The 25,076-nt window shown below is 42.9% G+C and overlaps 1 protein-coding gene across 24 annotated transcripts in view; it reads left to right on the top strand.

Moving 5' to 3' along the window:
- The window catches only part of SHISAL1 (shisa like 1), a 349,437-nt gene that overhangs the window by 257,877 nt on the left and 66,484 nt on the right, over positions 1-25,076 (top strand). For 2 of the 24 annotated variants that reach the window (XM_068951652.1, XM_068951610.1), the window contains exon 1: positions 6,208-6,478. The exons of 19 other annotated variants lie outside the window; for them this stretch is intronic. The gene's annotated coding sequence lies outside the window, so the exon portion shown is untranslated. Of the gene's footprint in view, positions 1-5,690; positions 5,832-6,187; positions 6,479-25,076 lie in introns of those variants that run through there. 3 more of the 24 variants (XM_068951629.1, XM_068951671.1, XM_068951728.1) reach the window with 3 other exon arrangements.

Raw genomic sequence — 25,076 nt, 5'->3', positions numbered from 1 at the left:
TAAAGTCCCATCCAATTTCAACTCCTTTGGAACCACTAACTTCTCTGCACCTGGAAGCTCACAGGCCATAGACAGAGGTCGCAGAAGGGTGGGTTATCTTTGAAAAAAGGATGCCCTTACAGAAAACTGTAAAGATACCTTTGCTCCTAATGTCAGACAAGAGTGTTGTTCCAGCTCTCTAGCACAGGTCTATTATCCTTTTTGAATCAACAGAAATCACACATTTTCTTCTATGCAATCAGTAGAAGGGAAAGAGCAAAAAATATCTAAAAGATCAAAGAGTGATAGGTAGGCTGGGGATAGCCTCACATAGCTCCTGAGGCATAATCAACCCATTGCATAATATTTCCATGACAAGCATTAACAAGTTTTAAAAGTCAAATGTTGTAGCCTAACCCACTGTCTACACAAAGAGGTAACCAACCTTTTTTATTTGCTTACCCAAAAATAGTTACCTTCCTGCCTCTTCTCCCTTCTGAACAGCAGCTGGCTAGGGAACGTGTGAGTGGGAAAGAGCTGCTGCAGCCCAACTTGTTTAGCAATCAAAGGGAGGAGAGAGCATCCTAAATTCATAGTAGGCAGCTCTGGGGGTGGAGGAGTGAATGTCCTTCTCTCCTTAATAACAAGATTAATGCCAACCCCACGTATTCATGTGTATTCTAGGGTGGATTTATCAGCACAAGCCTTTAAAATGAGCTAGCATGGCAGGAACATCTGCAGGTGTGATGCAGCTACCCATTCTGTGTCCTTAGATGGGGGCGTGAAAGTACACATGCGTTTGTACACCATTCGGTGTTATTTGTTTACATGTGCATATGTGTGTTGAGGTAACACACACAGTTGTATGTGCTTGTATTACTATCATTACCTGTATTTTTTTACCTATATTATTTTCCCCTAAACACTAGCATTTCTTTTTCTTTCTTTTTTTTTTGGAGGGAGAGGAGACCCAAGCTAATTAAAATACTAACAAAATGTTTCTACTGTAACTATTCCTTTCCAAAGCCGTGGCTCCAGTAACATCTGCAGTAATAGATGCCAGAGTTGTTGGTTCTCGTCCACATTTTAGCTATCACAGTTTCTTCTTGCAATGATATATATGTATGGTATGTTTGCCTGTGTATGTAGATATGTAGCCTGGCCAGCAAACCTAAGACCTATCCCTTAGTCATTTCCTTGACATTTGGTTTTAAAACCTTTGGAAACTTTTCAGGACCATGTGATAACCAGGGCTATGTCCAAACCACCTGAGTTTGGACTTCCCTGTTCACAGTCAGTGCTTTGATTGTTAATTCACTGCAGATGTCAATGCTGCTAGTCTGGTAGGGTCTAATGTCTTGGATGTACCTGGTTAGCATGCAAGTCTCTCACAAAAATATTCCATGGAAGTTCCCCCGAGATAGTATTTAAAGATGAGTTTTGAGAAATAGCTTAAATAATACTTGAAAACTCTCACTTTTCCAAATAACTATGTGGATACAGTATGCATTTCATAATGCTCCAATGAAAAGTATTTAGAATACCAGCAAAGGTGAATCAGCTATTTCAGAAAAAGACTCAGATGCTGGCACATGCTGTTCTGCTGCATTTGCAATGCATTATTAGGATTTTATAAGGTGGTGTAGGAAAAAAACCTCTGTATGTGTTAGCAGCTATATAGTGGGTGAAAAAGCTCTGAATTCCCAGGATTGAACAGCACAGCGTTGTTGGCTTTGGCAAACTATAGTCTATAGTGATGAAAATCTAAGAATTCTGGGGTCAGTCCCACAAATCCTTACACATATGCTTATCTTTATGCATAATTCATGCATGCAAATCGTTACAAGATTTGGCCACCGACACGTCTGCTTCAGCACAGTTCTGTATTACCAAGCCTAAGGTGTGATCTTGTCCTTACCGAAGTCATCAGTGGGCCTTTTCACACACGTGAGCAGTTACACACGTGGGCCTGCAGAACCAGCCCGTAAGTGGCTAAAATAGTAAATGAGCTACTCGGATGCTGTGGACTTTAAAGTAGTGCTTTGTCCTAAATTTAGGGGGAAAAAAAGGCATGAAGAACATTTCAGTAGTGCCTCTATGCTATTTTTTATTTATTGTGGTATCAGCCTAAGGTCCGAATGGGTTCACATTCAAGGCTTCTTTATTCCACAAACAAGCAAGCAATCCCTGCTGGGATTCTAACCATCTTTTGTATTTCTATGTAGAACTTTTAAAATTTGGAAACCTTGAAGTGGTATAGGTTTAATTGGGAGCACTGTCATCAAACTTAGAAGACCTGATCTTAGTATCAGTTCCACCACTGGTTTAGGTGGGGTGATAGATAAATCACTCACTTCCCTTGCCTTCTGTTTGTTCAGTGTTACTCTCCATACGAAAGTACATACTTTAAGTTTACACAGTGATAGAAGTAGTGATTTAAAATAGAATTTATTATGTGGGAGTTTAATTTGGTACTAGAGGAGGAAGGCCTGTAGCTTTTTAAAAAACAGAATGCCTGTTCTAACCGCCTAAATTATGAGATTGATTTAATTTAGTATTTACTGCAAAAGAGCCATACAGCATCAAGCAAACAATGATGAGGCTGTTGGGACACAAGCATTTGGTTGCTGCATCTGGCATTAGCATGGGCTAGCAGAACCGCTGATCAAGATTTAATTATCATTTCCTGTCCTAATTTGCATCTCCTATTACTTTTTGTAGCATTTCAGCCTGTATGTTTAAGATCTGACCAAAAAGCCCATCAAAGGCTCAGACCAGTAAAAGTCTAGCATCCCTTTTTCTCCTCCAAAAAGACTGGGAAAAAAATATACATCTTCCCTGCTGCTCTTTCCCCTTACACATACACACACTCAGAAATGTCTGCTCCTCTGGAAGTAGGCTTGAGTAATACAGATTCATCTGTCTCTTATTTAAAGGAGACTCTGGCCATAGCTTTTCCCTTGGTCATCGGCAATAATGAAGTGGATGAGAATGAACGAGTATCACTCTCTTTAAAATAATAAGCACTCTAATTAAAATAGTAAGAGAAGCCCAGAAAAACAGAGTGGCTGAAGCCCGAGTACCTCACAAGAATGGCTTTAAATCTTTCTGTCCCGTTAAGGAGAGCTTCCTTGACACCGTCTTCTTACAGAAGGACATATGGAGAAAACAGGAAATGGAACTTCCCATTGCTCTTCTCCCGTCACCTTTTAGGTTTAGTTTAGTTGAGGAATCAGCAATAGCATGGAATTGTAAGAAAAACAAAGCGGATAAACTGGTGGTCCACCTTTCCTGTGCTTTGTAATTATTTTATGAAAAAACAACACCAGCCCACCGAGTCCGAAGGAGTTTTATTAGGTGTCTGTAAAAGAATTAGTCCCAGTGCAGCAGTATAGCCTAGTTTTATGCAACTGTGTAATGAGAGCTCCTGCTATAAGAAATTAGCACAACCTGACAGGGGACCTTGATTTCTGTTTGAAACCAGCCAGGAGTAACAGCTTTTAAACAACTGACTAAATTTGCTAGTGTGAAGAAATTTAGAGTTTATGTTCTTGCCTGATTTGGGAAATACATCTGCAATTACTCCTTTCCATGTGCAACAACTGCAAAAAGTGTATTCCACCTGCTTGAATATTCTGTAGCCAAAGCATGTACTTTCATACGAGACCATCAATTGAAACATGTCAGGGAGAGAGACTGGGGTACAGAAATCATACTTCACTTCCTGCACATCATAATTACAGGGAAACAGTTGAGAACATGTAGATTATGTTATCAAGCAGCCTAATTTAAATTTAACTCTATCCCCAAAAGTAAATAATGTACATGTGGTGGGCATGAGTCATCACTCTTGCAACTGTCTGCGGAGCTCCCTGCTTTGCACGGTTTACGCATTAAAATGTAAATGAAAAATAGTTTTTATTACAAATTCAGTTTACATGAGAAAGATCATTTACAGACATTGGTTTAAGGCAGTCCTCTTCTCTGAGAGGTCACGACAGCCTGTTAAGACTACAGAGCTGTGGAGTAAGGAAAGGAGGCAGGCAGGAGGAAGCCTTAGCCATTTTTGGAAAAGTGAGCCCATAAATTACGGTACATCTTCCTCGTTAGCATCTTCCTAAGGTTGCTTCAGGCTTTCTCTTAGAGAGGTACGTTCTGCCATTGTGAGCAGCAAAGGCATATTACCTGTGTAGATGCTCTTTAAAATCACCTCTTGGTACAGAGCCATGAGAGCTCACATTGCTGTCTGCGTGCATCTGTCGAGTCCCATCTTAAAAAAATCAGGCTTCAAGCACTGCAAGATGTCCACTTACTCCAGCACCTAAACTCCTGTTGAACAAAGTAAGGACAGTATTGTCAGACTATTATTCAGACCCTGCCTAGCCTCAGCTATTTTAATTTGTAGCAAAACGTAGGAATCAAACTATTATACTGTTACTAAGCAGAGACTCCGGCTTGCCAGCAGTGGTACCAGGCTATTACTTGCGTCACTCTGCTCCTAGGAGATGCTATTCCAGTGCCTTCCTTCACATATCCTCGTAGCAAACTCTATTTGCACTTGCCACGGTGCGTAGCAGCTCTAATTGATGCTCAGTTGTACCCTATACAAACACACACGTCCTTTACCATAGTAACCATGTCTTTGCCGGCAAGGTGTTTCGCTCCTGCCGGGATGCGCACATGAGTCTGAAGGGCAGGGCCGCCACCTCGGTGCCTCGGCGGGGCTGCCGGCAGGCCAGGCCCGGCCTTCCCGACCCCGCTCCGGCCTGGGTGCGCCCGGTCCAGCCCGACCGCCCGGTGGCTCTTGGAGAACGTATTTTCTGAAGGAACCTGAAGCAAGCGGAGATTTGCCGAAGCCTACTCGAGTTAAAACTGGTTACCCAAATCCCCGAACGACCCCACCGACCAACCACAGCGCAAACGCACGGGAGAAACGCGCGTCAGGCAGGAGGGACGCTGGAAAACCTAACGCCCGGGGGTTTATCCCGGCGATTAAAACGTCCTCGGGGAGGATCGCGTGGGATACACGCTCCCAGAGTAATTTAAAATCGCCGAAATCACTATTTATAATATAATGCTCTTAAAACTGAAAGCACTCTTAATCCCAGGCGTCTTCGTTACGAGCGAGGGGAGTCGGTGCGGGCAGGCGGCCGTTAGCCCGCGCGGCGGCCGTTACGGCCGTTACCCGGCAGCCCGCTCCCTCAGCCCCAGTGCGGACGGCGCCCCTCGGCGCCGCGCTCCGCTCCGCTCCGCTCCGCTCCCCGCGGGCTCGCTGCTCTCCGGCAGCGGCGGCGGACGGTTGCAAGGCGGGCGGTGAGGCGCCCCGCTCCGCGGGGGCCGGCCCGCCGCAAGGGACGGTTTAGCGCCCCTGCCGGCGAGCGGGCTGCCGCTCCGCCCTGAGGTGCCGACCCGCCTCGGAGCCCCGCGCTGAGGACGGAGCCCGGGGAAGGAGCCCCAGAAGCGGAGCGGCTTCACTCTCGCCTGCCGCTGCCCCCGAGAGGGGCCACGCCGCCTGCTCGCTAGTTGACGGGGACCAACAACTTCACGGAGGGACACTACCCACGGGCACGGCGAGCGGCACCCCACGCCTGCCCCAGCCCTGACCTGCTAATCCTTGCCCCCCCCCCGGGCCCCCCGCAGCAGGGTGGCCGCGGAGGCTGCTCGGCGGGGCGGCTGGTGGCCGAGCAGCGCGCCCCTCCGCAACGAGGGGGGCCGCCCGGCTCGGCAGGCGGAGGACATGGGGTGCGCCCCGCGGCCCCGCTAGGCTTCACCTCCCTTCGGCGATGCCGCGGCGGCCGCCGGCGCTGCTTCCCTTCCCGCCCCTGGAGGACGCCGCCGGGCTTTCCCCTAAGGTGGGTGATCACCTGCGGCGGGGCAGGGCTCTGGGCAGCGCTGCCCGCACCCCCGCAATACCGCTAGCTCGGCACCGAGCCGCGTCTCCCCGGGCGACCCGTCCGCTCCCCCAGCCCCAGCCCCAGCCCCAGCCCCAGCCCCGCGCAGAGCGGGCAACTTTGCGTGCGGGACAGCGGAGCCGGCACCCGGCTCGGCAGCGGCGGAGAGCCTGTGTCTGCGCTACATCTGTTATATAGGGGACGTGTGTGGGAGGGGAGGGAGGCACCTGGAGAGCCGGCCCCAGGTGGAGGGAGAGCATCTGGTTGGAGCAGAGGCTTGGGCGGGGGGAAGCAGGCGGAGAGAGGAGGGGACGGGGGAGCTGCGGAGCGGGGAGATGGGGAGGAAGGTGGCGACTCCTGAACGCCGGCGTCTCGCCCTGAGGGTCGTGCGCTGATCGGTACCGTGCCTTGCCGCCACCTCGGGAGCGCCGGGCGCTCTCCCCGCGGCCCCGCCGAGGCCGGCGGTGCCCGGCCGCCCCGGGGGTACCAGCGCTGGGGGCGGCCCCCTCCAGCGGCGCGGTGCCGTGCCAGCCGCGGGTTTCCCCTCGCGGCTCACGGGAGCGGCCGTCGGAAAAAGTGGCTGTGCCTCGAGAGACGCTTCGCGTAAGGTTAGTCTTTTTTGGGGCGGGGGAGGAAAGGTGAGGATCGCTCTCGCCTGTTAGCGGCTCATGGGCGCTCCTTGCTAAGAGGAGACCTGCGGGCGCCGTGCCCCGGTTCGCGGCAGCGTTGCTGCGGTAGCGGGGCTGGCCCGGGCTCGGCCGGGCCGGGCGGCCGCCTCCCCGCCGGCTGCTCGCGTTCAGGAAACTTTGTGTGCCTGCCCGTGTGAAAGGCAGCCAGCTCGGTGCGTAGGCAGCGCGGCTCAGGGACCCGACGGAGAGCGCTAGCTGCGGGATGGCTATCTTGTTTGTTTGCCCGTTATCTAGGCTGCCGGTACTCGGTTTATTATGTGTGCGTTGGGGTTGTGGATCAATATTTATTTACAGGGCTCAGGTATTAATCACTCATGTCTCAGAAAGCTCATTAGTGGTGACTTGTTTCCATGACAACAAGACCCCTCTGAGTCTTCGGGGTTATCTGTTTGCCCGGTTTTTTTTTCCCTTCCTATTCATGAAGAGAAACGTATCTGTGCTAGTGTCATGTTTTGCCAACAAGAACAACAGGCAAACAAAACCTGAGTGATCCTGTGGTCCCTATCCAGTGTTCTTCTATCGCCCAGCTATTTTACCTGCTGTAATTAATGATACATGGATGGGACTAAGCACAGGTGTGAGAGTTGTACAGGATTTCTTAATGCCTGTGTTACAGGATTATTTCTTTTAGTCATAAAGCTCAGACTAAAATATGATTGGGTTGCCACTTGTTCAGTATGAACATGTCTAAGGAGTACTTTGAACAGTGGAACGTTTGTCATCGTTTTGTTCGTGCATCGTTTGGGAGCACGGAAGCCTGTACCGTTGCGAGGTTTGATGTTTCAGTTTCTGTACCTTCATTGCTACAGTACAGAGCTGGGAATCAGGAGTGACTTTGGGGATAACTTTGTCACCTTCTTGTGGCGTGTCCTTGGCAGGGCTCTTAACTTCTCTATATCCTGTTGTGTGTCGACAAAAGGAAATAGTGCCCACTCACACCTGTGAAGTGCTCTGAACTAATTAAGCAAAATACTGTTTCTAAGTATTTTAGACTGCTGTTAAAAGTGAATATATTGTCTTCTGTTGTAAGTGGTAAACATAGCCTATGTCACAAGAGAACAGTGACATATAATGTAAAACTCCCTTTTAGCTTTGGTCTTTACTTCGTATAGCACGGTGTGCTTGATCTTCAAATTATGTGCACAGGTATCACCTAGCTGAAATCAATAGTCTAATCCCATTCATACTAATTATCTACCACTGCTTTCCTGGGTTAGCTTCATCAGATTCAGATAAAAACATGACTTTAGCAGTTTTAGGTTTATAGGAACACTTTTAATATTAGAATGAGAAATAGCATACATCCAGCAAGAAGACACAACAGTAGAGAAAGAAAGGGCTGTAAAACTGAATGATGATCTTGATCCCTTGCCTTAGCATTGTAACCTGGAGGGACTTAAACACTTTTCTTCGGGGAGGAGAGAATAAGCAAGTGCTCATACACTTTCAGCTTGATTATATATCAGGTTAAACACCTGAAACTATGTATTCTACCACTTTCATAGTTTTTCAGTAAGCATTTTAATATTTGATGTTCTCTACAGAAATACTGAAAGAGAATGTTTAATAAATGTTTTGGAATGCACAGTTCTTAAGAACCAAAATGCTGCCTTAATTATGTTCATTTATAACTCTTTTAGGTGACAATAGTAGTTAAGTTTTAATAGTAGGGAAACTTAAGTAAGAAGTTTACATGTATTTTTGTTGTTGTTGTTGAAATGTTCTCTTTATATGAATTAACTACATCTATAATAAAAATAAGAATGTTTTTCATACCCTGCGGAAGAATCTGTCCTCAGCTCAGTTCAGCAAAGTGCTAAAACATGCCTTGTTCCGAATGCATTAGCACTCTCTAATATCAGCAGGCAGCTCGCGCTTCAAGCATGTACTTAAATATTCTGAAGAATCAAGGCCCGTGACCTTGATTTTTTTTATGCGCTATTCCTTTCAGCAGCTTAGCAGTAAGACATCTGCCTCTAAAATATTTCTTGAGAGCTGGTGACTGTCTGACCGTTACCAGCCCTAATGAAGTATGGCAACCCCATAAAGAGAAAGAAAGGAAAAGAAATGATATCTTAGTCAGCATTTAATCTCCTTTGGATATCATTGAATTATATTTCCATACTGAACCATTAAATTTTTACTACTCTGTTGCTGTGTAGTCAGTTCAGGTAGAGAGAAAATGAGCTCGATTTTATACTGCTCTATACATCCTCAGCAAAGCTCAGTTTTGTTTTGTTTTGTTTTTTTCAACTAGTGATAGCAAGAAGAACAGATATTCCAGTTCAATTTTCAGACCCCAGTTTAAAGTGCACTATTGGCGTGAGAGGAAAGTTTGTGGGTCTTTTTTGAGAGCAAAGCAGCCAGAAAAATCATTCATAAAAAGACTGTATTATTTTTATGCTTAATTATCGGAAGAATAATCACTTAAGACTGTAGGAAGACAGATATCTGAGTGCATGACTGTCGTTGATAAAGATGTTCTGTTTCAGGGAGGAAAAAACATGTAGACGTGAAGGCTAAATCCACAGGATGATGATATTGATTTACATAATACAGTATTATACCAAAGCTCCTTGGCTATAAACGTACACTTTCATAAACAAAAAATGCTTGTAATGCTTCTACGCAAGCTACCTACCACTTAAGCTTTGTTGGCATGGGGAAATGAACTTAACCGTTTGTTTTTTCTTCTCAAGTTGGAGGTCCCTCAAATGGCTTGATGAATAAGGTCCTGGATCCGGTGTTTAGTGGAGGTGGCTGAGCGCCTTTGTAACTGATCTACTTTGGGCAAGTCACTTTACCCCTCTTCTCTATCTTTTCCCATTCATCCTCCATCTGTCTTGTTTTTTTTTGGAAAGTAGGATCTTCAGTGTAGAGTCTTGTTATGTGCTCATGTTGTACCCAGAGAAATTGCTGTTGAAGCAGCAAAATCTTACTGCAGTACAACAAGGAAGGATAACTTTTTCCTGAATCGATCACTGTGATCTTTGCATGATCACTAGTCGTTGTCTGAGAAGCATTTAGATCGTTACAGATCAGCATGGAGATGCAGTGGAGGAATAGTTTCTAGTACTGGTTCCTTCCCCATGTTTGTAGGAGGGGGGGGAAAAAGGGAGGTGAGTTTCCAAGAACCCTTTTTGAGCTTATAAAACATCCAGCTTGATTTGACAGGAGAGAATAATGACATTAGGAAGGTATGAGAGCTGTTTCTGTATGTTCCAGTTGAGGGCTTATATTATGCTCTTGATAAACTGTTGTAAAAATGTTTACACTTCCAAATACCATGTATTTGGTGGTAAATCCAGCTATGCTTTTTTGTTTGGTCTTAACTTTCCAAAACCACCTTATTAGAGAATATAGATGCTTTCTGATAAACTAAGGCTTATAGACTAAGGCAGGGTTGTTTTCTATGAAAGGTTTACAGCTGAAAAACTGATTTCTAAAGTGATTTCTGCTATAAGTTTTATTTCTGTCTTTCATCAGAATTTAGCTGCTGAAATCATATAAAGCAAAGAATGTGTTTTCATATATTGACAGAAGGTAAAGTAAAACTCTTATGCTTTGGTCATTTCACTCCTCTAAAAGACAAGATCTCTTACAAATATGACGATCTGGAAAAGTTTCTTTCCATCCTTTTATTGATTTGCCATATTTTTAAGGAACTCTGTTGCAATGATTTCACAATGACTTAGCCTCTTAAGGGCCAAGTTTGAAACAACTGAAAGAAATCTGTTTGTTTGTTTGTTTGTTTAAATAATGCACTCTGGAGGAAAAAAGTCTTAAAATGCCTAAAGTTACACACTTGCAAGCTGACATACACAAATCCATTAGTCACTATGGAAGTTCTAGACCTGGATCCCTTTTATACTTGGAAAACAGATGAAAAGAGAGATCAACTCGATTTTGTTACTCTCAAATCTTTTTATTGCTCAAACCAATAGTAAACAAAGTTTGTTCAGGAGTTACAGGGCTCCGCCAGTCAATTCATACATCGCTGCAACATAATAAATAGGAAATATGAAGGGCAAAATACTTTTTCTCAAAGTTGCACTGAATACAGTATGGCCTTTTGCATGGAAGTGTCAAAGTATGTAAGTTGCTATGGACTTCAAAATTCAGGCAAAAATAGTGGTACCTAATGAAAATAGATATTACAAAAGAGTTATCCAGAACCTGGTGAATTGGGTAGTAATAGTTACTAGAGTGTTACTAGAGTCACCAGAAACCCGGTAAGAGCAGAAGTCAAATAACAAATGTTAGAGTAGATGAGATTTGAGGGTGAGCACACCAGACTGCCTTATTGCTTCAGAAACACCAAACGAAAGGATTAGTTTCAGAGGCCCTGAAAACAAAGACAAAACTGTGTGCTGGCCTTTATAGTTTGTGCAGCATGAAGGCATCGTTATCTCTGTTGCTTACTTAGCCTCAGTTGTAGAGAGTTCATCTGCTGGTGATTGGAAATATGTCTGTGATGTAATTTTCATTCTAAGCAGCTGATTGTTGGCCAGAGATTGATGCAAAAACATGTAGTAAAACAGTTTAACTTTGCCATATTATATCTTTGCTGCAGCATCTAGATATTATCCTGTAGACTTCGGAAGGCTCTGCTTTCTGGAGAATCCTTTAAAAACTAAGAAAAGCGAAGTGCAACCTTTGGAACAGTTCAGAGTGGAAACAGTGGAGGAAATTTATATATATATGTGTGTGTGTGTGTGTGTATCTCTCTATATATACGTGTGTGTGTATATATATGTTTTATAAGGCTGGGAAAAATTAGGCAGATTTATTTACTAGCAGTTCATACAGTAGAAGGTAGATTATTTACTAGCAATTCATACAGTAGAAGGTAGACTTCTGCTTTGATTTGTAGCCCAGGTGCGCATACACACTGCTTGCCTTGAGGAATCTAACAGTCAAAATGTAAACAAGGAGAAGGATACAAAGCCCAAAAAGTCAATACGTGGCTAGCGAAACAGATAAGAGCGCTCCCTGTTTACAGCTCAGTACCCTTCATCAATATATATGCCTACAGAGAGGAGCTGTTGGGTAGTTACGTGAATTCGGGTGCCATCTCACCCTTTCGATGCTGATGCAGTATCTGTCTGTTATCTTCAGCTGGCCTAGTATAACGTTGCTTTTGTGGAAGAACTGATTTGCCTCGTTGTTTCCACTTGTAGGAAGCATGCCAGTTGGTGGGTCTGCCTGTGTAGACTGGAAGCCAAGATGCTGAGTTGCAGTGTTCTCTGGGTGTAAGCCGGTGAGAGACCTAGCCTCTGTGTGCATAGTACGCAGGCTGTTGCTGGAGGTGCTTCTCCATTTGAGTCCCTTGATCTGTAGGCTGACCATTTCACACTGGTGAAACTTAGCAGGCCCACCCAATTTTGTCACTTTATGCTGGCATGTCTGATATTGCCTGTGTTTGCTCTATTTGGAGTCAAGGGCAGAATTCTCACTGATTTCCATAGGAACAAGATGCATTCCTAAACACGCTTTATTAGGCAGTTTCTTTCTAGCTACTTAAGAACTAGGTAAAAACATTGCACAAAACATCAAGCATTGTTTTAGGCCTCAGACTTCCCAACAGCAACACACTTGTGGACAAAGCACTGCAAACAATCCTGGGGCATTCCTGGCAGGACTGTGGAGGATTATGAGCTCCCTTTCTGCTGTGAGAAACAACTGAGGCTTGATCATGTTACTGATAAAATTGTGTTTATTCTAATGGCACTAGATCAGGCGCTTAGAATTCCATTCCTGACACAATCAAGAGGCAGTGAAGTGTGACATGGTGGCTGTTATACAACGGATTTACCGCATCAAGCAGAAAAGGCAGAGTGATTTCAATTTACCTGAAACTGCAAAAAGCCCTTTCCCACACTGATATGGAGACTACTGGAAGTTACCGAGGGAAACTTTGGGTTACATCCTGCTACTTGGAGCTGTGATACTTTAGAATGACTTGTTTCTAACCCAGACAGTTGGTTTTTGGGTTTGTTTTGGTTTTTTGGTGGTTTGGTTTGGTTTTTTGCTCCTTTTTAAGTCTCGCCTTCAGTGATTACTTCACTGACGTTGCTATGTTGCATTTAACAAAGCAACTTCTTCAGTTTGTCTGCTAATGCATGCAGCTGAGGTGCTTTCCCATTATGACATTTCTCAGAATAAGGTAGTTTGTATTTTATCATTCAGAAACATAGGCAAAAATCTACCGAGAGAAACTTTTTTTTCCTCGAAAGTGTTTTGTGTCTACCACAGACACTTCATCTTGAGCAGCAAATGTAAATGTTCAAGACGCACTCAGACCCAAAGTATTGAAATTGTCTTGCACAGTTAGGGTTGAATTTTTTTTGTTGTCTTGGTTTTTTGGGGGTATAACCTTGGCACACAATTTGGGCAAAAAGCTGCCAGAGTAGACCAGACAAAGTATTCGTATGAAATTTCATGAAACACTGAACTTTAATACAAAGCTATTTGCCTGGTTTATTAGAGAGCTATAAAATATACCACAAGACTGCAGGCAGGAGTGGTGTTAGCCCAAGCAATGAGAGTTTTGCAGTCATGGAGAACTTGCACTGTTCAAAGACACAGAAGAGTCAGGCATTTGTGAATAGAAACTGAATGACATCTTTACAGGACTATCTTCATTGCTAACTTTGTGGAAAAAATGGTAAGGTCTTCATTCAGCTAATTATAGTCAGTTGTACCAGGAGTTAAATTCTCCCTTTAGATACTTGAGTGTAGGAGCCCTGACTTTAATATAACACAAGTGGCATAACTGTGTTTTTCAGGAGTTGCTCACTGACAGATTTGGCTAGAATTGAAAAGACATAAGAGAAATCAGTCTGTAGCTGTTTCCAGTATTGGAGCCATGTTTATGAAGGAAGTTCAGTATAATCATACTTGTTATCCTTTTTGATTGTGTGGCATTTAAAAGCAATTCGTTGTGATACTTCATCGTTTCCCTGATTACGATATTGGTGGATTTTCATATTTAGAAATACCATTGGCAGGGATCTAGCCTGGATTCTGGCCAGAAAATAAACAATCACCAAAGCCAACTATGCAAGGAGATTCTGTACATACAAGTCAAACTGTTAATTATTACTTTGTGTTACAGACTCTGCTGTGTTTGGGCTAATCTACGAATTCCCTTATGAAGTAACTCGGTAGCCATGTAGCCAGCCACAGAAGGATTGTTCTAGTGCAGGGACATATGCCAGTGCAATGGTTGCTGAGCCACATCCTGTCCCACAGCCTTGTGGCGGATGGAAAGGGACTTTTAAGTTGGGTGCTCTCCTGCTTCTAACCTGTAATTTGGGACAGCTTTTTTTTAAGTTACACTGTTAGAAAAGCAGCAGAGCATACAGATCATTATGCTGTGAGCATCTTTGCTGCAGACGAGGTTCCCGTTTCTCTTTTCTCCTCCTTTTACTTGTATGTGAACCTTACTGTTCATCTCTGACTGGTGCCAGTCAGGAGCAGCTCCCCGGAAACTCCAGAAGGGTATAATTTGCATAAGAAACCAGCCCACGTCATATGTTGCTAATGTCATTTACTTTGAGTCTCACACATGGAACTGTATTTAAAAATAAAAGCCCATCTTGCAACACAGAAGCAATTCACCTTTATTTCCAAGTGGAAGAATGCAAATGAGGAAATATCATTCAAGAGGACTCGAACTTTTTTTTTTTTTAATATGAAATAACTGTGTTCAGGACATGGATCCTACTTTTAGAAGTCTATGGACAAATTACCATTTATTTGAATGGAAGCAGGGTCAAGCCCCGTGTATCTGAGGGATGCTATTGTGAAAGCAATCCCTTGCTGAGTCCCCTCAGCAGGAATCAGGATGCACTCCTGGCCAGTAATCTAAATATAACAATGAGGAATTTATGAGGAAGGGAATTGGCAGTAATAATACTTCTTTTTTTTTTTTCTTTCTACTCTTTATCGTTAGCTTCCCACACTTTGGGGTTGTTCTCGGCGGAGTCCTATTCAGTCCATTAATTGTCTTTGTTAGACTGTCTCTATGTTCCTTCTCATAGTAATATATTCATAGCAAGGAGAAAGTTCTATCCATCATTAGTCATTTAAACCCTAAGGCTGTAGACTGAAGCCTACTTCCATTTTCTTCTTGAATCTATTATAGATGAGAAATTAGTATGTACCCATTTGCACGCATGGCATATGCGCACAGCTTTCATTAAAACAAATGTGCATAATATGCACTCATTTTATAGTTTTGTAATTGCTCTAACAGCTTAATGATAGTATGAGGGGTACAGCAAGGTTACTGCTTACGAGAAATTTTGATCCAGAATTTATGTAACCCTTAGCTTGTTTTATATATAGTTCCACCCAGCTTCTCCCTAAATCTTTTGAGTTTGGACTGCAGTTGAAGATTGGCAGTATCATGAACATGAGTCCATATGATTGAGAACTGTCAGTGAAGAACAAAATTTATTACTTCACCTATTCAATATGAATAACAGCTTTGTAAACCCACTGCAGTCATGGAAGTGAAATATGGAATAAATACCTTCGCAGCAATTCACTGAGTCTTAAATGTCTAATAGATTATTTCTCTCCTTTTCTTTATTTGTCTCTGAAGTAGGAAATTTAACCCAGTAGTCTTAAATCACTATTTATAATTCACCCTTAAAACATCAAGCAAGAGCCCCAACAATGTGGGCATGCTTTTCAGACTGTATCTGTCTCGCAGTAAATCCTAGTCGGAACTCTTGGTGCTACGTGCTTTTAAATGCAAGAAAAGAGGAGCAATATTCTCAAGAAAGTCAACACCTCTCTTGCTGTCTTGCAGAGTGTTTTTATATTGGTGTCCCTTTTGATATTTAAGCTTTGCAAAATGATGCTTGTTTTTAACATTCTGTACAGTAGTTGCACTTATCTGCAACAACCAATTACAGCATTATATAACATAAATGATGTCAATGAAACTGTAGTGCTTTCTCACTCCTCGTGATCAAAGTGGATGTCTCTTTCCTTTCTTCTGAAACTTGCTCTTTTCTGTTTCATCTAACCTCTCAGTCATGTATCCCTCACCAGGTGGGCTTAGGCAACCACTCTCTGGAGAGTGGTAGAACCCTTGTCATTTGTTTCAGTGACCAAAGTCAGATCTAGCTGTATTTTGCAATGTACTGGTTGGCTTGAGTTGGGCAAAAGAAGTTTGGGTGTCCAGAAGCTGCCTACAAACTTGCCCAATTTGCCTGACTTCTGACTCAAAAATTTTTATTGTGCCTTCTTCAGATCTAGCCTTGGAAGTAGTAGTAGGAACAGTGGCAGTGGCTTTGTTTCATACAGTGCTAATCAGAACAGGGAAAATCCTCCTGTTTCTTCAACCTAGTCCCTATTTCCTTTGCTTTTCCTCTTTGTTTGTTTTGAAATAATGTTCTAGTATCTCAGTTTCAGCGGCCAAACCAAATGCTTATCCCGTTTCAACATGAATATGTCTCCTCTTAACTTTTCGATCTCAGCTGCCAAAACAATCAGTTAGTTTGCACAGCCTTACTGGAGAATTGTGTGTGACACAGGATGTCCCCTGAAAAGAACACAGGTTTCCCTGTGGATTGCGATGCTGAGCACGTAATACTATTGGTTTATTTCCAAAATCATCATCACAGCAAGCCCTCTTTCCTAGGAGGGGAGTATTGTCTTTTTGCACTAGAGTAGTTTCTGTGATTGAACAGCCAGAGAGGTTCACAGAGTTTGTGAAAAATTCGAGTTTAGGAAACCCACTAAAAGGAGCAAAGCTTATTTTAGAGGAATAATTTGCCCATGTTCTGTTCTTGGGGTGGGGGGGGGGGAGGGGTTGAGGGCAGCTAAGACATGGTTTTTGAGTAACCTGGTAACTTGAATTTTTATATGCATGCTGGCTATGCTTATCATAGAATCCTAAGCTTCCTGTTATCCAGATGCAGAAAAAGAACTGTTGATATTAAATGTAAAAATATGTTTTGATAAATACATGTTGGGTTATGTGGTAGCATTATCTCACATGCAGTTTCTATATCCGTGCTGAATGCAGTCTGTCAGTATCAGGGTTTCACTTTTTTAAAGGGGGGAAGATGATGTCACCCAAATTAAATTGCCTAGCTATTAGCAACAAAGCAGACCTAATAAAGTAAGCCATCTGTCGTGTGGCTTGCTACTGCAAACAAATGTAATGATATAACAAATGTGGAGCCTGAATTTTAAAAGCACTAAGTGATGATGGATGCAATTGAAATTCATTGGGGTAGCAGTCTCGGGCCTTTGCACACTTCCCACATTAAAGGAATCCAGATCTTGAAATAAGAAGGAGCGGACATGTCAGTATTTAACAATATATAAACAAATAAGCCCCCAAGCAATACTGAAGTTGATTCCATCACAAGAGTGAAGGATCTCTGAAAATATAATAGTTCGAGTAATTAGTAGTAGATCTCCCCCGCTGAAAGAATGAAATAATGTCTGAAAAATGTATTTCTTGGAGCCAGAAGTGGTGAAGTCCCACGTAAGTAAATGTAGACTTTAAAAAAAAAAAAAAAAAAAACATGCACACAGCCTAGCAAAACAAAAAAACACTATGCTGAGTGTGTCTTCTTTCTGTAGGGTCTGTTTTCTTAGCAGTTTGCTCTCTGACTTTTTGGTCAAAACTGAAGATTACCAGGACACGAACCCTTTCTCGTTGTTCACCATATAAAGCACAGTGCAACAGATAGTGGAGCCCTCAAGCCACACAAAAGATCAGTGGGGCATGAATGAGGCACAAATATGCAAGATTAGGTTGTGACCAACAAAAAACTCTGGGGAGATTTTCTTTTTTCCGTCTTCTTATGGCCAAGAAAAGGGACCAGCTAAACAACTCGCTAACTGCATAAGCCTGACTTCTCTGAAGACCTTATTCTACAGAGGCCAGCATCTAAGCAGAGTGCAGGATGACCCCTTTGCAAAGAGTCTACTGAAGTTTTTTCCTGCTCTATACCCTCAGCAGAGTACAGAGCAATTTTAAGTTGACGCGGTACACAGTAGGTGTCCAGACACAATAATAACTGCACATCAGCATGGTGGCTTTGTCTTAACAGGAGTTTACTTTCAAGATATGTAAGTCTGTTTGAAGAGTTCTCTTGCCTGCTCTGATCCCGAGTTGTGACTTCATGGCATTCTGTGGTCATAGAGGAACCAAGGCTGGGTCAGCTCTTCAGTAAGACACAGTGAAGGGTAGGTGATAAGTATCAAAGTTAGAAGTTTTGGTTCCTGTATCTGAACATTAGAACTTGAGGCTGTGCTAGTTTGTATTTGCCTAGAAGCAGACTTTCAGGCAGCCTGGAGAAGGGCATCTTGCATCAGGTAGTTTCAGAAAACTGTGGTCTCTGGGGCCATCTGGGGTAGGATACCCTAGGGTGTAAGTATAGGGCAAATATACTTCCCTAGGTATATCCTCTCAGCTTTTGGTCATCTGCATCACAGGTATTGTTTGAGTTAGAGATAACAGCTTTGTGTTTCATAGCCTTTGACAGATTTTTTTTTTTTTTTAATGAATGAAATGTGATTGTTTTTAGAATATAAGTAAACTTTTGTCATTAACAAAATCCAGTTAAACTGCATGCTATATGGAAAACAATGATGTTTGTTTGTTTTAAAGCTGCTATCTAATAATAGTATGTGATGGCTTGTAATTCTTGTATTATGAGAAGCAGTGAATGACTGTTTCCTAGTCAATTTGTCAATACCACTTGTAAATTTTATAGACTTTTATCAGATCTCTTCCCAGCTGAATCTTCCTGGTCCATTTAATAGCTTTTATACAGAAAACAGCCTGTACCTTTTACTGTCCTTCTCATCCTCCCATGTTCCCTTTCTAGCTCTACTATATCTACTTTTAAGAAAGAGAGACCTGGAGGAGCATTATTCAAGATGGAGAAGAGCTATAAACCTAAACCATGACACAATGAGTTTTTTTTTTTTTTTCTGGCTTGTTCTCTTTTTCCAGAATAGCTTGTAAAATTCTATCTGTTTTTTGATTGCTATAGAGTACTGAACCAGTATTTGCGTAAATTATTTATTATAGCTTTAAGATCTCTTCTCTAAGACGTAGGAGCTATGTCAGAGCCCACCACTGTGCCTGCAGAGCTAGTGTGGGGAGGGAGTTTCCTCCATGCATTACATTGCATTTACCAACCTAAATTGCATTTACCATTTTATCCCTCAGTTGCTTAATATCATGACTGGCGGATTTTTACTTCCATGATGTCTGGGGCATGCAAGCAAGTGTTCTGCCAAGCCCTGAATGCTTTGAAGAGGGAGTCAGCTCAGTTTAAGGGAAGTTCTCAGGCTTACTATGGTTGCTGTATAGTTCTGTGGAGCTGGAATTCCTAAGTTCTGTGAAATAAATTAAGTCAGGAAATTCTCCTGCTAAGCCCTTTTATGTTTCTTGCCCTTCTGCCACAGAGTCTTTGAAGGACTTAATGGACAAGACCTGAGAAGCAAAGGAGGTTATGGAGGAGTAGTGACAGCAGGAATGTGGGAGGTCTGCCTTACTAGTTTCAGGATTAAGGGCAGCAGCAGGAAGAGGAGGATGCACAATTCCAGGAGATAAGTTGACAAGAGGGACATGAAAAGAGACCTGGAGATGCAAAGATAAGGACAGAGGTTGGACTCTATCCAGGAATTTGTTAGCTTGGAAACACAGCGTATTGATAGCATGATGACACTACAGCCAGGTGCTTGATTTACTTAGGGCAGACACATGCAAGGAATCTGTGCGCTGTGGTCCTAGTGATTCTTTACATACTAATTTTCTCTCAGCTGGTAACGGTGAAGTGGTTCTCCGTCATGCCTTTATGCTATGTTTCTTGGAGAGATTAAAGTTTCTGAGACAGAAGTAGTAGTTAGTTTTTGCTCACTGTGCATTGTCTTAGTCAGTAGAAGAAGTTGGACTCATTAGTGTTGAAAGAAGGGACCTCCCAAGTGATTGAAATTCCACATGCTTGTTCAGAGTATCTTAAAACGGAATATGTCTCCTTGGGGGTGCAGTACTTGGATTTCATGTGCAAGGGAACCTTAAGGTGTGGCTCCTCACAAAATAAATGCCAACAAGAAAAAAAATTTTAAGGTTGGCAGATCTTATTCTATTAAATCATAAGTTTTCTCCTGTGTGGAGAACAAACATGTCTTCAATCAGTCAGCAGATAATTAGGGTTTTTTCCACCATATCTTTACGTGGGCTAGGTCATGGGCTGTTGTTACTCCTTTAGGAAAGCAAAGTTCAGTTACTGGTGTTGCAATAGAACGTGGTTCAGTGTGTATTCACATAAGAGTGTGCCCAACCAAAACACTGAAGGAGACTGCTAACTGGCTAGTCTTTATATGAGTTTACCTCAAGGAGAGAGCAGTCACTGAACCTCATCAACAGCAAACAGTATCATTTCAGGTCAGATTTGGAAGAAAGAAGTGGTTTTTATAGAAGTCCTTTCTTCTGACATCCTTGTTGGTAACAGATTTTAGATCACCAAAGTCGACTGAACACTTTGAGGTAGCTTCATTTCCAAGTATGGAATTTCCTTTCTGGGTGTGTTGTGTGTTTTTTTTCTGTGTGTTGTGGTGTGTGGGGGTTTTCGTTTATTTGTTCTTTGGGAAGTTTTTCTGTGTGTGTAGTTGAGTTTCTTGGGTTTTCTGTTTTGTTTTGTTTTACTACTTTACTTTAGCCTGCCAATTCTTGTTCTCTCCAGAGCTGCTTAAACCCTCTAGCCGTGCTCTCTTGCTCTTTCTTTTAGATTAAAACGTCAGCATTGGCAATGTTAACCTTTTGTATCATCAAAAAAAAATCTGTGATTTTCTCTTAATTAATTTCTTTGCTGTGTCCCAAGGAAAGTAATCTACAGAGAAGTTCTCTTATGGGGGTATCAAAAAGGTGTGAAGGTGCTCTGCTTTTCTAAGAGCTTTAGGCATAACCTTGGGCTGCCTGAAGTAAAGGAAATACTTGGAATCATCTACTTCTCTTCCCGCCCCCCCCCCATTCTTTATTTATATTTGATTACTTCTTTTTGGCCAATAGGCAAGTTTCACCTTTTATACTGCAGATGCATTCACTCTTTGGTTTTCCATTTGTTATTCTGTTAACCATGTGACAAGAGACACCTCTTGTAGCCTGCATCTTAAGGCACAGACTGTGAAGTGCTTGAACTCTTTGAGCTCTGCTCTGTGCCTTCCTCTATCACATCAGCAATTACAGAATGACAGAGTCACAGAATGGTTGAGGTTGGAAGGGACCTCTGGAGATCATCTAGTCCAACCCCTGTGCTCCAGCAGGGTAATCTAGAACATGTCACACAGGATCGTGTCCCGGCGGATTTTAAATATCTCCAGCGAAGGAGACTCCACAACCTCTCTGGGCAACCTGTTCCAGTGCTCTGTCACCCTCACAGCAAAGAAGTTTTTCCTCAGGTTCAGATGGAAATTCCTGTGGTTCATTTTGTGCCTCTTGTCCTGGGCACCACGGAGAAGAGACTGGCCCCATCCTCTCGACACCCCCCCTTCAGATACTTGTACACGTTGATGAGATCGCCTCTCAGCCTTCTCTTCTGCAGGCTAAACAGGCCCAGCTCCCTCAGCCTTTCTTCAGAGGAGAGATGCTCCAGGCCCCTCATCATCTTGGTAGCCCTCCGCTGGACTCTCTCCAGTAGGGCCATGTCTCTCTTGTCCTGGGGAGCCCAGAACTGGACACAGTGCTCCAGGTGAGGCCTCCCCAGGGGCTGAGGAGAGGGGCAGGATCACCTCCCTCGACCTGCTGGCAACACTCTGCCTAACGCACCCCAGGATACCCTTGGCCTTCTTGGCCACAAGGGCACATTGCTGGCTCATGCTTAACTTGCCGTCCACCAGCACTCCCAGGTCCTTCTCTGCAGAGCTGCTTTGCAGCAGGTCAGCCCCCAGCCTGTACTGGTGCCTGGGGTTATTCCTCCCTAGGTGCAGGACCCTGCACTTGCCCATGTTGAACTTCATGAGGTTCCTCTCCGCCCACCTCTCCAGCCTGTCCAGCTCCCTCTGAACGGCAGCACAGTTTTCTGGTGTGTCAGTCACTCCCCCCAGTTTAGTACCATCAGCAAACTTGCTGAGGGTGCACTCTGCCCCTTCCTCCAGGTCATCGATGAATACATTGAACAAGACTGGACTCAGTACTGACCCCTGGGGGACGCTGCTAGTTACAGGCCTCCAACTAGACTCTGCACCACTGACCACAACCCTCTGAGCTCTGCCATTCAGCCAGTTCTCAATCCACCTCACTATCCGCTCATCTAACCTTCACTTCCTGAGTTTACCTAGGAGGATGTGGTGGGAGACAGTGTCCAAAGCCTTGCTGAAGTCCAGCTAGACAACATCCACTGCTCTGCCCTCATCTACCCAGCCAGTCATGCAGTCATAGAAAGCTGTCAGATTGGTTAAGCATGATTTCCCCTTGGTGAATCCATGCACACTACTCCTAATCGCATGCTTTCCTCCACATGATTTGAGATGAACTCCAGGATGAGCTGTTCAGTCACCTTTCCAGGGAGGGAGATAAGACTAACCGACCTGCAGTTCCCTGGCTCCTCCTGCTTGCCCTTTTTGAAGACTGGAGTGACACTGGCTTTCTTCCACTCCTCAGGCACCTCCTCTCCTGATCTCCAGGACCTTTCCAAGATGATGGAGAGTGGCCTAGCAATAACATCTGCCAGCTCCCTCAGTGCTCATGGGTGCATCCCATTGGGGCCCATGGATTTGTGGATGACAAGTTTGCCTAGATGATCTCTAACCCGATCTTCCTCGACCAAGGGAGAGTCTTCCTTTCTCCAGACTTTCTCCCTTGTCTTCAGGAAATTGTCCCTGGACTCTTCATTAACAGTTTTGAATACACAGGAATGGGTCATCTAGTAAGCATATGTTCTTAAGTAGACCAAGTGCTGAACATGGTCAAACCTGGTGATGGATAATTTCTTCTCTGCTGTATATTGTTACCAGTTAACTTTCTCAGTTTTGTGTACTTAAGGAATTTTTTCTATATTCTCCCACTGTGAAAATGAAGTACTTCTAGACTTCAATTTAACCTATTTCCATGACATTTTTCTTTCAGTGTTGATAGCATTATTCAGCTAACCATGTCAATTTTTACGCGTGTGCCAAATATAAACATAATAAATGGCCCTTTTGTTTTCGGGCTGATATGCATGTTTATCTTCTGCTAAAACCTTGTCCATAACTCTTTGATAGAATGCTTCTGAATTAATTATGTCATTGTCGTCATTTTCATTCATGTTATGCAGACCCTGGTGCTTATACACTTTTCAAAGTGGTTTAAGTCCCTGCAGTCACTGCATCCTTTTTTCATATGGCAGGAAGTTTATCTTGCTATCGGTATTCTTAGGTCCATGGGCACCTTTCAATTTGCTTGTAGTAGCTTGGGTTCTTCACAATTTCCGTAGTGGCTGACCACCATAAACTTGGATTTGCTTCACTTGACAAATCCTCATTTCTTTGCGAAAGTTCAAGTCTGTTTTCTGATATTTCTCTGTTTATTATTGTTACAGATTCTGTTTACAGCCTGATTTCTAGTCAGTGCAGTATTCCTCGCTCATCTGTAAGGATGTTCCGTAGGTACTCAACTCTGCTGGATTTCACCACAGATATTTAAAAGACAATCAACTACTGTCAGAAATGAAGTTTCTTCAAACTATCTTATACTTTATTGGTACTCAGTGCTAGCAGATAGGGTAGGATTTGTTAAATGTATTCATGCATAATGGAATTCTCTGTCAGTCATCATTCAGTGGAGTCAACAGTGCGATTTGTATCTTCTTAATGGAGATGTTCGTATTGATCTGAACCCTCAAAGTGACTCCTCCACTGAAATGAGTATGATATCTGTAGGCTGCAGAAATTTTTAAAGATAGGTGAGATGAATCCCAGTAGTGTTCAAATATCTACTGGGGGAATTTCTGCTTAGGGACTTCTAACTTAACCCTCTTCTACTAGAGGCAATTTTATATACTTTTTTTTTTTTTCTTTCAGGAATACCATACTGTCCTTGAATTTAGCAATGAGGCATGGGGCATAGCAGTCCTATCCACAAGAGCTACTACAGTCATGGAAACTTGGCCATTCACAGGGTTGTGTCTAGAGATGGGAAGCAAGAGCAATGATCACAACCAGTCCATCCATCATCACGGCCAGTGGTCAGACCCTCCTTCAGATCATGTTAGCTTACCCAGAGGACTTGCTCCCAGTATCCCTCTCTTAATCTCTAGTGTTGGATAAGAAGTACTTGATCCATCCTTTTGATGAAAGGTGTCCTAGACGAGCAAAGCAAGCTGAGATTACAGGGCTCTAGCACATAGAAAACCCAAGCCTTGTGTATTCACTGCTGCCTGTCAGTGGCAGGGCTAGCTTTTCAAAAAGACCCTTTGTGGGTATGTGCAACATTGTATTGCTAGTTAATCTAATAAGTAAACTAATATTTTATTTGTTGCTTTTAAGTGTCTTAAAAATTGCATCTTCTTAATGTTGATTGGTAATGATTATTATTCTGTTTCTTTGGAGATGGGAGATTGGGGAAATGGGGTATGAGTGAAAATCATGTAAAGGTGCATGTTGCATTATACTGATTAAGTAGATGCGGGCTAAAGTGAAGCAGAAGCTAGCAAAGTCATTTGGACAGGAGATACTGGGCAACAAGACTGTCAGCAGTACTGAATGAATTGTTCTTTTTAGGTAGTTTGTATAGTGGCTTAAAATACTGCTCAGTGGTGAAGTGTATTATGGTGATGATTATGGAGATATAAAATATTCCTGATATTATCACTTATGTCCTGCTTCAGCTGCATTAATTATTATAAAAATTGAAACAAGACTTTGAATTCTCGTTCTGCATAACTGCTCTTAGTTTCAAAGGTTATTTAAAGAAGACTTTTTTTTTAACCATTACAATATTCAAAAATACTTTCCCTGTACCTGGTAGTGCAGTTATCAGTAATAATTGCTAATCTTATTAACTATGCTAACATAATTAACTGTGTACATTTTCCTTCACCTCTCATAGGAATGTACTTTTATTTCCTGAAAATAGACACTTACTCAGTTGGAGTCTAGCCTGAGTATATTTTGCATTAACTTGCTTTATATGTGCAGCATCATTTTTATCCTCTATCTTGTTGGTGAGAGGCTTTCTCTGCAGTTGGTTCGTCTTCTCGCTCCATGTTTTTTTTAGTGTCCTATCTCACATCACTGCCTTTTTTTCCCATTTATGTAGTGCCACATAAGCTGAAAGACAGTAAAAAGGCTTTTGGAGTAGATTTTAAAACACTTTTAAGTGGTTTGAAAAACCTGGTTTCTCACATTTAGCAGTCTGAGACAATGTTCCATGGTTTCTAGCTTAATTCAGACAAATTCCAAAAGATCAAGCTGTTAAGTGGGAACATCTTCTTGAACTCACCAATATTTAAACTTTTTATTAGGCTGAGTATGTACTATTCATTGTAATAAT

This window comes from Struthio camelus, chromosome 1, assembly GCF_040807025.1.
Source record: "Struthio camelus isolate bStrCam1 chromosome 1, bStrCam1.hap1, whole genome shotgun sequence".
Lineage (NCBI taxonomy): Eukaryota > Metazoa > Chordata > Aves > Struthioniformes > Struthionidae > Struthio > Struthio camelus.
The sequence above is the reverse complement of the archived record's forward strand: the minus strand, read 5'-3'. Positions and strand labels throughout refer to the sequence as shown.